General features: G+C 38.6%; 1 protein-coding gene across 1 annotated transcript in view; it reads left to right on the top strand.

Moving 5' to 3' along the window:
• Nucleotides 1-2,373: 2,373 nt before the first annotated feature.
• smad1 (SMAD family member 1) overlaps nt 2,374-15,518 on the top strand; it is a 37,544-nt gene continuing 24,399 nt past the window's right edge. Inside the window, exons 1-2 of the mRNA XM_088075899.1 lie at nt 2,374-2,495; nt 9,576-9,741. The gene's annotated coding sequence lies outside the window, so the exon portion shown is untranslated. The remainder of the gene's footprint in view (nt 2,496-9,575; nt 9,742-15,518) is intronic.

Here is a 15,518-nt window from a genome sequence, read left to right as displayed (position 1 = left end):
CGACGCCGGGGTGGAAATTTTCCCTTTTCTTGTGCTTGTTATTTTCTGGTTCTCTGTTTACACGACACACAAGATTTCGCATGGAGGAGTAGCTACGGGAACAGTGGCGCTAGAGCCGTGCAGATTGGCCTCCACAAAATAAAAGAAAACAATAAACATGTCAGAGGAATTTGGACATCTGCAGTGACACAAGCTCTCACACCGAGGCCATGGCAATTTCACGAATCAAAGCGCTGCTGCCTCGGCTTTCCTTATATAAAGCAAAATCAACATTTATCCTGAGAAAGTGAGCAATGATGCTGACAAGTGCATAGAGCCAATGACAATACAATAGCGGAGATGCTAGAAACAACCGTGCCACCCACGTTGCTGAAAGACCGTGCTTTCAAACACCACCACTGAACTGTAAAACCACTAAAACCCCTGTCCTGCCCATACTGTCCTTTTCACTTTAGCTTGAAATAAGCCAGTCTTTTCTCCCCGTGCTCCATCAGAGGAGGCTTTTCCACGGCTAATTCTTGTATTATGTTCCTATTGGAGCCACATCTCCTGTGACACAGAGTCACTATAAGGAGGAACACAGTGCAGTGTTTCCATGAATGAATTAAAATTATAAATGCTGACCAATCCCACTCAGGGGGAATGAGCCAAAGCTTGAATCCTTGGCGTAAAATTATAAATCTTGTTAGGGAACCATTTTCTCTTGCTTGCCTTTGCCTACAAAATCTGCGTTAGAGTAGAGGGAGTGTGACAGCTCACTGCCTGCAGCAATCCTCCAAGATTTCTTTTATACACTATTGAATTTGACTAAAATGAGCTGAACTAAATAAAGCTGAGCTTACTGGTTCTGTTGCCAAATCGTTCCCCGTGTTCATGAATCTGTGCCAAAAAGAAATGAAGTAGGTTCATTTGTTTCAGTGTAGAAATGAAAATAGAATCACATCAGAGCAGCTTAACTAACCCACTATACCCAATTTTGCCACGGGGATAATTAAAGCTTCCTGTTATCTTAAAGGCAGCACTGTCCTCTCAGTCACTTTTAAATCACATTATGCGGAGTAAATACATGTGAGTCACTCTCTTCTGTGTGACCCCGGGAGGGAAAAAAGAGCCCATGTGCGCCCGCGCTTTCTTGTAATTCTCATTCATACTAATACACTCCCGATGAATGTTCTGCCATGCGGTGGGTAGTGAAGGAAAACCTGATGTGGAAATCACCGAAAGACCTCAAACATCTTAAAAAGTTAACTCCCAGACACCCTTGTTCGAGCCACACACACACACTTTCTTTCAAATGGACTGAGCTCTCCTGTATCAGTGACCTTAATTCATGTTTCAAATCCACATGATGACTTTGAACTTTGTTTGAACAGTTATAAAAGAAAAAAAAATCGCTCTCTTTTCCTCTCCTTTCTTCTGTCTGCTCCTATTCTCTCCACAAGGTATAACAACTGGAACAGCCACATCATAACATGAAAGTGGAGCCTTGACCTGACCGGATTTCACTGTGCCTAAATCATTCTTAATATGAGAGCCGGGCAGCCTTGTTCGGGGGATTATCCTTGATAGAACAGGAAAGATTTCCAGCTAATCTATATAGGAATGCCCACTCTGAAGAAGGTGAAGGGAAGTGGCTGGGACCAAAGGTTTCTCTTGGAAGCCAACGCACTTCATTATTCTTTTGTGCGGCAATTATGGCCCAACCACTGAGAAAAGCAATATATTTCTTTTTTTTTTTCACAACATGTGTGTCCTATAGGGCACAGAGAGTTCTGTTAGTGTGGAAATAAGTAAATGTGATCAGTCTATTTGTCAGCAATATTTATTCATTGTTTGTTATTTATTTATTTAACAAAAATGCAAAAATATATATATGATAAATAAATAAACCAGGTTCCAGCTTATTAAATGTGAGACTTTGTTGCTGTAAACAGAATATTTTTGGCAATTTTTGGCCCAAAAGATGATTTTAAAAATGTCCAGAAAACTGTAAACTGTAATATTTTCAGTTATAGGGGGGGTTGTTTGTTTTTTTTTGTTGATGTTTATTTTTTTCTCATATTTTTTTTTTTTTTTTACTACTTGTTAAGTTGATCATTGCCCTCCCATGTTTTTAAAAGAAATCAAGCCAATTTGCTTAGCTTTCAAAGGGTTATTAATAAACAAACATATATCTTATAACAATTAGGGCAATTATCCCTTGGCTCAGAGCACAAAACCTGATGCACGCTGTTTCACACATCCTTCAAGCTGGAAACCATAGCAAAACAGTGCACACCATTTTGAGATTGAACGTGCCCCTGATCTGTTTTCCTCTTGTTTGTCCCCCCTGTTTCCAGCCACACCCTCGTTGTTAGCCAATCGCAGTGTTTCCCTCCTTTCACCGGGTCCACCTACCCCGGCTGTGTCTTTTGTGTCTGTTTACCTGTGTGTTCCTCTTTGTTTGCTCCCAGAGGTCTTCCCTGTGTTCCTCCTGTTTTCCTGGTTGGTTTCAGGTAAGTTTTGATCTACATTTCCATGAGAAACGGGTCTAAGGAAGTGACTCTACTCCTCACCATTTTTATAACCACAGGAAACATTTGTTTAATAGATTTATGCTCTCAAACATTAATACATGAAATTCACCTAAAACATCCATGCAAGGCTTACCCAAAGTAAACTAGCTGCAGTTCTTGTTCCCTTTTCAGTAAATGTTCATGCATGGATTTATTTGAAGGATAAAACTCTTGAGTTTTTTGTTGTTTTTTTTTTGTTTTGTTTTTTTTACAAACAGTCCAAATTTGCTTCAAACTCAGTCCATAGTGCCTTTGTCATTGAGTTATATCAAGGTATATAACTTAAACACACTAAAACAAATGTTTTTTCATGTTCACTTAAATATTTTCTTGATGCTGCAGATAAACTGGGAGGTATTAGCTGAAAAAAAAAAACAGTGAAGTAGATAATATCATAAAAAACTTTTTTAACATGTTTTCTAAGGTTAAAAAAAAGCTAAAAAGAAGTACTGAATATGTGAATATTAGGGAAAATTAAATCAACACAGACATAACTGCCAATTTAGGAGCAAATTGTATATATAAACACTTTTGCAAAACCTCAGTAGATAAGGAAGGTACGTTTTTTCCCATTTTTGTTTCCCCTTGAAACAACCTATCATCATTTCAAAACGTTTTACAGTCGGTACAAATAAAGGGTTACAATCTTAAATGACAATGAATACTGCAGACGTTTTACACATTGTAATCATCAAAAGTCATTTAACAGGACCCGCGGATTGACTGTTGGATCAAGTATTTATCTCTCCCAATAAAACATGATATTCATTTTGTAAATCACACGGTCCCATTTAGAGCAAAGCAGACCATAAAGCAGGGTATGCTTTAGGGCGTGGCTCCGTTGTGATTGACAAGTCGCTACCATGGTGGTAACCGTAGGATTTCTGTCAAATCCACCCCTCACTCCTACACATTTCCACCCTCTTGTCCAAATATGGTCACATCTAGCTCCAAAAAACCAAGATGGCGACAGCTAAAATTCTGAGCTCAGTGCCTCTAACAGCAGTAGGGTTTTTTTTCTACACCTTAATGTGCCTCCTTCCCCTAAACCAACCATCCGTGCCAACATATACGCTTCTGGACATCTCTGCATGAGTTTCCATGTGCTGTTGTTGCCTAAAAATAAGCATGTGCAGCATCATCCTGCCATGTGCATTTGTTGATGTCACAGTAGCAGCACCCTGGGACATCTATATCAGATGCAGAAGGATACCTAACTCATAATATGTAGATACCGAAGTCCACTGTCAAAGCGGCAACATGTGACGAGTTGGAATAAGAACGTGTTGGGCTACTGTATCTGCTGAAAGTGTAAATAACAAATGTTGCTAACCTGCTTACCATAACAACTTAATGGGGTGATAATATTTCAGTTTTTATAGCTCATTCTGCTGCCACCATGTGGCCAAAAATCTATTATTGCAGCTTTAAATCAGTAAAGGGAAAGGACAAACGTGGTAACTGGTAATTATGTTCACAATGAAGGGTGGTCAGTAAATTAACTCAAATGTGACAACTTTTGAGTTATAGGCAGGGGTTGGAGGGCAGTATATATTTGAGAGAGAGCATGTGAGCATTTATGTAGGTGTGTGGGGAAAGTTCTGGCAAGAAGAGGGATGGGCACAGTTTTAATTAGTGCTGAACTGGAAGCTGGAACAGTGGAATCGTTGTGGAAAAGGCCACAACAGCTGCAGAGGCTGTTTGCCGGCTATTTAACATAGCTCTCACTCCCACTGTGCAACCTGCCAGCTATCCCTGTTTCCCTCTCTGTCTCCTCCACTCCTGTGCTAGTTCAGGTGTCTGGGGCAGCTAAGGAAGCACTGGGTGGCACCCACCCAGACTCGCCGAGCTGGCAGCGGCCACTCTGTTGAGGAATGTATGAGAGGGTTTCTGGCAAGCTCGCCGCTTGGCAGGTTGTCCCGCTGGGGAATCACTCAGTGAGAGCAGACTGCAGCCAATTCCCTGTCAGTGGCCGGTGAGCTCACAAGGGCAGTAGTCGGGGAACATAGACATAGACACAGAGACGGACTGTAGTCATGCTGTGTAATACCTTCCCATTCACTCTGCCGAGCGGCCACCCCACCCTGCCTGTAGGGAAACACTCTAAATTTTCAGAGTGGAGCTGAGAAATAAAAACAGTGTATTCCGTGAAAAAACTTCAATGAGTGGAAACCTTTTTATTATTGTAGTGGTATAATTACATGTCCATGTGCTCGATCTGATGTCTGAACTCCTCTGACAGTGGAGAACAGGAAGTACAAGATGTATATGTGTTTACAATATTGAGACTCAAACACATTTCATGTTCTGTTGTCTCATCGATGTAAAGGAACAGTGTGTTGCTCAAGAAGCTTCCCCCATTTCCCGCTCTATTTCTAAGCCCACACGAGCCAGGCCAAACCGAGCCTCAGTTTCCACTTAAGCTAAACTTGAGGAGGAACCGACAACCCCAAAACCTCACCTCAACCTGACCGCACTGCAACCGCTGCTGGCAGCCTGTCCCGTCGCTGAGATGTTATGAACCATTGGTTGAGATATTGTTTTACTTTAGGCTTTACTCTGTCTATTTTGGCACCATGGAAATCAACACTGGCCTCCTCCATGTTCGCTCCGTGAATTACTGGCAAAGCGTTTCAGTTTAAAAAGGTTCTCGAAAAAATTTGGTCTATTTTGACGGAAAAGTTTAAATAATTTGACATGGAATGTTTCATGAAGCCGGACCGAGAGTCTGATTTTCCATCCAAATGTACCACTGTTTAGCTGTGAGTCAGGTGCTGCCAAGAGACTTTCAAAGGCTCCTTTCACACAGCGTCTTTGGGGGATGATAACAGTCTGCAGTGCAACACTGACATCTTATGGAAAACTATAAGATGTGCAAACAAAACACAGTAGTCAGAGATGACAAAAATGTACTGATTGAGATATCAGTACTGTGGATTGGAATGTGAATAGGCTGCAAATGTGCTTGATTGAATTCTAAAACATAGGAAAAATGCAATTAGCAACTTATGAATAAATTACCCCAAAAAAAGTGGTTACCAATGCTTCTGCAAAAACCAGCCTAAATTCAGAAACACACAAAGGTAAAGGCAAGCGGGTATGTAACATTAGCAGCAGGCTATAAATGAAAAAAAAAAGAGGTTTTATAAATAACACATTATTTTTGCTGTAGAACAGACTGCCAGTCTAACAAAAATGTGTTGTTGCTGGCTGAAATCAACAGAATTTTGAGGGAAAACACTCCAACTGTTGGAATTACAAACATTACTAAAACCAAAATGTGCACTCAACTGAAATTTCATTAGGCAATATCATAGTAAGGATAAACAACATGGGGATATTTTATCATCTGAAAGGCACAGAGTTAAAGATATTTTAAAAAAAAAAAAGATTTGGAGGAGATAGAGGAATTTAATTTTAGTAAGAAGACCATTTTAAATATTCTAAAGATTTTTTTGTTCTTTCATAGTGTCTGCTACAGAAGCACAATTTGAAATCAGCATATAATTCTTGTCAATTTGCTTTAGTTTTTGGTGCAAACAATAAACATACAATAAATACTGCTACATGTGCTACTACTACTGCTGCTACTAATGATAAGTTAATAACAACAACAATAACAATAATAATAATAATAATAACATTAATAAGGCAATGCAATGCAACACTCAAAAACCTAAATGTAGAACAGAAAAATTTACAATAGAAATATGGTAAATATACTTTAAACAATAACATACCATGACAAATATGAACAGTGTAGCTGAAAACAAAAGTTGTCTCATTTTGCGTGTTATAATTATTTTACATTTCATGTAATAAATACAATAAATAAATAAAATCCATGAATAATTGCATTAATAACTGAGGACATTTTTATCTCTTAAGATTATGTCACAAAGTTAATGAAAATCATAAAAAACATAAGATTTCCTGCATCATGGTGAATTTTTATACACTAATTTGGACAATTTCTGCATAACTTTTTAATTAATTGTCTTTAATTTTGTCAAAATAAAGGTCTACTTCTGCTTTCTTGCATTAATTAGGAACAACAAATGCACATATTCTAAATATTGACGGAGACATGTCCCCTTCTGTCCCTCCTGAAGTCTACTCCTATGCACTGACCACATTGTACCACTAGATGGCACTCAGTATGTACTTAAAGATGAACTGCTCTTGTGTACCAGTGAGAAGGTCTGTCTGTACACATAATATTTGCTTCATGCATACTAAATGGTTAAACAGCCATGCAAATTAAAGCTTTATTATTATACTTTTTATTCTCTATTTATTTTTTATTATGACACTGCCATTTATGACAAGATGATAAGTTTCTTCTACACAAAAAGACATTCCCTTTAATTTTCTAGAATATCATAAAATAACAATAATAATGGGGCTCTAGATAGGTGGTGTCGGACATAATGGATTTAAACGTGGCTTTTTTTCTTAATTTTTTCATAATTGTATATTTAAAGTTTAAAGTTACCATTTCCTTTTTTTTTTTAAACTTGCCCTCTTTTTTGGGGGTGAGGGGATGTTTTTTTGTTTGTTTGTTTTTTTGTGTGTGTGTGTTGCTAATTTTCAGGTAATTTTCTTGTATTTGGTCATTTCTTCCCAAACTGTTCATCGCCTTCTTCCCATTTTTTTGAAAGTAATCAAGCCTATTTGCCCAGTTTTCAAAGGATTAACTTGATGAGCTTACTTTTGGTACGCCTTTTTAGCATTTGGGGTCCTGCACACCTGACAAAAGAAGGAAAAATCGAATCGTCAGAACTCATAAAGTTCGGGTCAAAGGAGGGTGGACCAGCTAACTGGGCTGAGCACGAGTGTCCGGAAGGACTGTTGTAAATGGTCACGATCGATGGGCCTCCACCTCAAGGGCCAGGTCTTTAAACTGAGGGTGTCGGGGGGGGGGTTGGGAGAGGAGACGGGTGGTGCACTTATCTGGAGAGCAACACATGACACCACGCTCACATGAGTGAAGCATTGGTCATTTTAGGAATAAGGTGAATGGGAGTTTAGCTGGAGGATTATCTAATAAGGGCGGGCAGTTAACTGAGCTTTTTCTGTAAATGTCTGATCCTGTTCAAGTCCCTATAAAACATATTAACCCCCTCATGTCCCTGGTACACACACACACACACACACACACACACATCTGTTCTGGTCACATGACAGCTGTAACCACAGAGATCAATTAAAGATTGGTGACATCATTGCAGTGTCTGGGTACTGTTTCTGTCCCCGAGTGCATGCGAGGAGGGAATTCCCAGGTTGGCTTTACTTCATTTGCAGCTCTGTGACCTGCTGTTGTTATGGGTTTGCTCAGAAAATGGTTTGAAACCATATTAAATTGTAAGTGATTTGCAGACACATCTATAAGCCATGGAGAGAAAGAATAATAATAAATCGAGGCCACATTTTATTATATCATGCACATAAGATTGTGTGGCCTCGAGATATATTTCATGTGGATGGATAGTGGTTAAAGACGTTATATAGTTTGCATTGCATTTGGTGACATTCTATGTGAAATAATCATATTCATGCATTAACCTTGGATCTTTACCTTTTTTTACTTGCCCCACTTGCTTTTTTTTTTTTTTAAAACAAAAACATAACACATTCAAAGTCTAGTCAAACATAATTCCAGGAAGCAGAAAAAATAGGGAAATATATGTAATGGTAAACAAAACATAACACATCAATGCATTTTGGAGCTACGTTATGTCATCAGCTACGGAAAATAAATTTGCCTTTATGTTACATTACATGAAAGGTTATCCCTGGAAGATAACTATATCAATTTCATTTCACATAACAGAATTCCATGACTTTTTAAAACTTTCAATGATTTTTACCAACTCAATAACTTTTCCTGACTTGGAAAATGTGAAATTGCATGCCTTTTCTAGGTTTTCTATGAATGTGAGGACCCTGAATAATGTGTAGCTTATACAGAAAATAAAAACATGTTTGAACATTTTGTCAAACTACAATGTGCTTCACATGTCCATGGCCATGGTGTCTTCCTTTAAATCTTGCCAAACCGCAATGGCATTGGTTAATCTTGAGTCTGCCTAGATATGCTACTGATGGATTCAAAATCTTATTTTAGAAAATGTAATGGTGTGTGAACAGATTTGTTTGCTTTTACCTGCATGTGCTCACAGTCTTTCTCCCACTAAACACAGATGGTTGCATACAAAAAAGACAGCATTTTAAGGAGATTTCATAGGTTTCATATATAAAACAGACTCCTGTACATTTTACTAAAGCAACAATAAATATGTTTATTTTTAATGAGCACAACAAAATTTAGTAATAATTGCTTAGGCTGACCATTATTACCCCCCCCCCCCCACTAGCTTTCACCTTTTTCATTTTCATTTTAATTTATTTCAAGACTTGGAAAGCACATTGAAGGTGAACCCTCATTTTCAATAATACTAACATACATACAACATTCAATTTAAAACAAGTAGCAATACAGAGGAAGTTTTTCACAATATAAAAAACAAATAACTTTTTTTGCGTTCCTTTTGGAGACACAAATTTCTGTACAATATTTCATGGCAATCCATCTAACAGTTGTTGAGATACTTCAGTCTGGACCAAACTGGTAGACAGGCTGCAATCCCAAGAGCAATGCGGCTGTCTTAAGTTACGATCTACTGGAAAGAATCAAAGGACACGTCATCTAGGGTGTGCAGGTAACCTTAAACATGTAACACGATATAAAATATCAAAACCTCTTTCCAGAAACAACAATTCATCAGTCCAACATAGACAATTAAATAATGTGTCCCACATTTGATAAATATCTGGAAAATTGGCAAATAATATTAGTTTAACTGAAACAGAATCTCACTATCCATTCACAGCTCTTCTCTTTGCTCCATGACATTTGACCTCCGATGTCCTTGTGGTTTATTCACCAGCGTAATCATTTTCACTGCAAACAATCAGTCATCAGCTTTGTTTGAGGAGCGGTCTATTTTTGCCCTGCAGATCTGTCTTTGGAGGCCAAACCAGGAAGAGGTGATGTCATGATGGCTATCGCTTACAATGTTTCGGCCAGCTGCAGATGCACAGACCCCCTTCTCTCCTGAGGTATGACCTCAGCCTGGGTGTACGGAGGGAACATCTGCTTGATGATCTGGTTAGCAGGATGCAGGTTTGATCTGACGCAAGACATTACACCGTAGAGAGGTTTTTGTATGATGTCGGGAAAATATTTATGATCAGTCCTCATCTACTGTTACTGTGACTGGTGTCTTTAAATAGGTCACATCAAGAAGAGTAGTTAAATGCTTTGGTGTCTCCTTGTATAATATAGTGTACTAATTTATGTACCTTGATTGATGAGGAAATGTTGGAAACTATTTACATAAGAAAGGTTACATTATTGTACAAGACGACTTGAAAATACCTTTGGCAAGAAGATGTAGGTGTCCAGTCCACTGTAAAACCTGTTATCCAATTTTATATATATATATATATGTATATATATATATATATATATATATATATATATATATATATATATATATATATATATATATATATATATACGTATATATATATATCCCACCTCGTTTTTTGCGTGGAATACACATAAAATATGACGTGGTAGTGGAAGTTCTCCAGGCCTCTAGGGGGAGCACTAAGCAGAACAGCTGGATTTTTGACCTGAGCGAGAGAGACACTTGTGTTGGTTTTTGAAACAGGAAAAAAGATTAAATAAAGAGATGTCATAAAGAATACATATCCGGTTTCCTTATGGTGCATGCCCCACTACATATGACTACACATGACCAGATATTTGCTTTCCTCCACTGTGTATTCTAAGCGACTGATCATTCCTGTGAGAGCTGCTAATTGGTGCATCAAGAGAAAAAAGCTTTTTTTCAAGGTATAAAATACCCGAATCTACAGGCTCATGAGGCATGTGCACTAGAGACTTACAGCAGCCAAGAGTGCCCGAGCGGGTAACTTCCACTGGCAGAGCAACTGACCTCTAGCACGTTCCTTCTAATGGAAATATTTTGGGCCGTTGTACCACATTTGCCCTCGTCAGCCACAATATATGAAGGCTAAACTGACATAAGGTCTTGTAAAAAATGTGACAACTTGCTTAGCAGGTATCAGCAAGTCTTTGCTCAGCAGCTGAGGTCAGAAAGATCTTCAAAGGTATAACATGACAAGCACAAATTCATTAATCAAAGGTACACACCCAGGCCTGAAAGCTAATACTTTGCAGGTTTAAAGCAGTGAATGTACCTCTGAGCAATTTAGAGTCCTAACATTTGCTTGACTTATATTTCTTTGCAAAATGAAAGGAAGTTCATACAGGTAACACCATCAAGTGCAATGTGTCTTATTAGGATAAAAAGACATTTCCTTTGTGAAGCAAAACTTGTGAGATTGCACCTGTATAGTGAGGGACAGCTGGCCAACATACAGGTGCACCGCCATGTGTTCACAAGTGGCGGCAGTTGGTTGAAGTTCATCATGTCACCACCCTCTTGTAGAAAACGTGCCACGACTGCTTTGACTGACAGCTGTGCTATCTAGAGTTAACTGTCCCATCTAACAAGTGACTGTGACAGCTGCTGTCAGACGCTTCCCCTCCCCAAGACTCCAACACTTCTAACCCGGGGCAGACCACCCTCCACACTGAGCCCGGGGGATCTCTCTGCTGGGGGTGAACTGGGTATGTATGTGAGGGTGGGGGTTTGCAGACAAAGTCTTCCGTGGATGGCTCATCTTACGCAGTGGGTTTAGATAGGATATTAAGCATTGTCTAGTGAGAGTCTCAATGATCAAACCTAGAAAAGAGAGCAGAGAGAACAATCAATTGTGTGTCTTTTTGTTAGAGACTGTGAAAAGGTGTCAGATAAGGTCTGCCCATCATGCATGGGACTTATCAGTGATCCTCACTGCATGTAAGCGGTCATATTGTGACCAGAAAATAACCTGGTAGGACTTTGATGGATGTTTTGCCGATTTTTAACCAGCTTTGTCTCAGGACTATGTGTGTAGTATGTGTAGATGGACTGTGGTAAACCTCCCTCAATTAACCAGTGCCTAGTTATCCTTTCAGAGTTGCATATTTTTCACCTTTAAATGTTTTCAGAAACATGTTGTAGCTTAATGTTTAACTGTAATACGAGATTGCTAGCTGCCATTGTTTCACACGAATCGGTCCACATTATGTCACCTACTAGTGGGAGCGTCTTATAGGGCGCAATGCATTCTGGTACTTGTATTTTCTACCTCTTTCTCAGTTTTCTATGGTCATATAGCACCAGTTTCAAAAGTATTTTTATCTTTCTACTACAGAGACAGCCTAGTTTTATGTGAGGACTCTCCTTATATTGGGGAAGCGCTTCTTTAAGGTAGTGCCCCCCTCTGATTGGTGCATCGTCTGTCTCTGTGCGATGAAGGTAGAAGAGGTAAACCGAGAGCCCCTGGAGACAGCATTCAAATATTACCACCCCAGACATTATTTCTAGAAGGACTTGCAAAAAGCCGCGCCAAATGAGCCACCCTTTTGAAATGCGAGCTGGCCTGATGCACTGCTGCCATGCCATGCATTGCTGCAAAAAATCTGATGGGCCTGCCAAGAGCCCCCCTCGGATGGCAAAATGAATTGCATGTGTGAAGGGGTGTCATCTAAACACTTGTGTCAGTCATCGTTAAGCATTTCAACCCCTGTGCTAATTCATGGAAGTCTATGGAGTTAATGTTGTAATCAATCCTAACCCGTGAGTCCGCTCTTCCTCCGTCTGGTTAGAGACAGGCAGCGCTCCAAAGTTTCTAAATGGCTCCCGCTCTTCATGAACCCTGACCTAATAGAGCCTACTACTAAGTGCTTTAAATGTTAATGTCCTCTCTACAAGTTTTATGGGCAACATGTCAGCCTCGTAGTTTTTGTGCTGTTTTGGGTCGAGGGAGCAGGGAGGTATTTGACTATTTCAAGAGCCGAAGCTTTTCTTTTCTTTCTCTTCTTTCCTTTTTCTCACTTCAAACATGATTGTGATTTCTGCATTGAGCACTAGAACAGGATTTACTGCCAAAAAAATAAGGGGGCAGGTTGAGAAATGAAATTTGAGCATGAAATTATATCACAGAACTTTGGGAAAAGTATGTGCAACAACTAAATCAAACTACAGGTGTGAAAATAAGCTTAAGTCCTCTACGGTTGCCACATTTTCTTCACAATTTAATGACTGACAATCACCAGTTTAGTCAAATTGTGCTGCAGTTTCAGTCGTCACTGTCATGTAGTGAATATTTAGGATCTTTTTGCAGGTTTTAACCCCCCCAAAATTACCTAATGTGGCGGTGTGAAGGTCCAGCTTAGTCAATGGTAGCACTTGGGTTGCTGCAGCAGGACCATACTGCCCTTTGAGAGTTAGGTTCATTTAAAGACACGCTTATCTCTGCCACATTCAAAACCGCTAACATCTGGCTTTTTAATACGGTGGGAATGCATAAAATTGGCATTCACACCTGCGTCATGTGACCCTGCAGTAGACATGGGTATTTATCGCTTCTGGCTCCGATCGGCATTGATGGGAACTAATTACCCACTTATTATTCTCCTGAGCAGCGCTGAAACATTGATCCAAGTCTGCACCAAGTTTGAAAGAAAGACCGAACAAGAGATATATAAACAGAAGTAACCTAGCCACTGTAAAATTTCCATAGACCTCTGTCCCTGCTGTTGTCTATTGTTTACCTGCCTGTCTGTCACATCAAGTGGACACACCAAACTGCCCGCACACACACACAGAAAGGCAGACTCATCTGCTGCTGCGCCCTGTACACAGGTCTGCTACTGGCAATGGGAAAGCAGTCTGTAGCCTATTTTTTAGCTGGTTTACCTGTGTTTGAAAAACCTACATGCACACACTAATTTAGATGAAAAGGGGGTATAAGTCATTGGTGCTACAACCTGGAGAGGTGGCAATGATGCGACCCCTATGTTGGCCTTTTCTCTTCTCCATCAGTGGTTGGTGTGCTGCTGTTTGAGGACGGCTCAGCAATAGGGACAGTCGTCTCATTGCCTCCACATTCAGCTCTTACCACTACAGTGCAGGGCAGGTCTAAGGATAGGAAATAACAAGACCTTCTCTTTAATAATAACAATAATAAAGTTTATTTATACAGCACTTATCAAAACCAACGTTACAAAGTGCTGCACACTCTATGTCTGTTCAGATGTATGAAACACATTGTTTTCCTGATTTCCTGATAGCAATATCCAGTCATCAGTGTAAATAATAAGTGATATATTAAGCCATTGCTATGTCATCTGTCATTGCCATTATTGCAGAAAGGGTGAAGATCTCTCTGTAAGATTGTTTGAATAGCATATTCCCCCTCATACAACAATAATAAGTACATAAGTAAAGTACATAAGCAATGGTAATTGATTTTTGGTTTTAGTGCTCACTGCATTAGTGGATTTGTGTGATGTGAAATATAATTTACTTCACGTTAGCCACTTTTAAAATGCAAATATTTGCATTGTGGCTGCTTTATGCAATATAAAGACAGAAAGGCTGACACTTTTGAGCCAAGTAATTAAATTTCCCAACCAATCTTTTGAGAGTCTTTAAGATTTTATTGGTGCCTCTTGCAGTAATTCCCAAACTATGTAAAAAAGCTATATCTGGTGGATTCTTTATAGACTGGTTCCAGCAGTTATAGGCCAACAAGTACATAAAGTAAGTGTTAATTATTTCCCAACAACATTTTACTCCTGATTGTGGGGAGATGGCTTTAAAACTGTATCTAGACCTAGATTTAGATAAAATGTACAGACAATATAATTCAATGGATAAATCATTAAATAAACTGTTTAAATAAATAAATAAAAAGTGAAAAGTGTTGTTGTCCTGGCATTTCAGCCTTGGGGTTGGACACAAATGAAGTAGGGGTTGGGGGTCCACTCAATTTCCATCAATTTGGTGATTTTCTTTCTTTTTTTTTGCAACAATTTGTGCCTTTTTTTGCATCACCTTAAGGTAGAAAAATCTTTAATTTTGTCAAAATAAAATTCATCTATGTTCATGTTTCTATTGGAGGGGACAAATGCACGTTCTAAATATTGAGGGGTTGTGCCCCCTGCATACCCCCTGAAATCTACACCTATGCTGGCAAGGACTGGGTATTGCAGTTTTTTCTATACATTAGTATAAGTAGCACCCTAGACTTCAATGTAAAAATACTGCATTAGGCCTGCCAGATTAACTTATAATTGTAAGTATTTTTACAGTTGTATTTTTTCTTTTACTTGATGTTGTAGCTGGTGGAAATGGAGATAATTTCAATATTCTTTGTATATAAATGGGTAGCTTAAGATATAGCAAAGCATTTTGGCCAGTATTTTATGAATACAAAATAATCTGCTAAATAACGATGATAATTGTAGCTGTACTGTCAGAAAAATGTAGTGGTGTTTAATGCAGTAAAGTATAGCATAAAGTGGAGGTATCCCAAGGATACCTCCAAAAAATAATCTTCACACACACGCACATCCATAAAGAAAACTTGAAATATGGGAAAATAGAAAAAAAGTCAAATTATAAAAATTAAATATACAGAAAAAAAACACACCCCAAAACTTAAAGTTATTTAAAAATAACTAAATAATAATACAAAAGTCTTTTATTTACTGTTTATCAAAATGGCTGGCAATTAATTTTCTGTGAGTTGGCTGTTTTATTAATCAACTACTTGTTGCCACTGTATATGTATAAACTGTTTGGTAATTTGATTTATAAAAAAACACAATATTTTATAAACTTTTCTCGTGTTGTTTTTAATGCAAAATCTTTATATATGACATATCTTAAACTGTCAGAAAAATGTAGTAAAGTAAAAAGTAGATTTCCCTTTGAAATGTTGTAGAGTAAAAGTATAAAAAGAAAATACTCAAGT

The sequence above is a fragment of the Plectropomus leopardus genome, chromosome 3 (genome assembly GCF_026936395.1).
Source record: "Plectropomus leopardus strain MGB_pleo_1.0 chromosome 3, ASM2693639v1, whole genome shotgun sequence".
NCBI lineage: Eukaryota > Metazoa > Chordata > Actinopteri > Perciformes > Serranidae > Plectropomus > Plectropomus leopardus.
The sequence above is the reverse complement of the archived record's forward strand: the minus strand, read 5'-3'. Positions and strand labels throughout refer to the sequence as shown.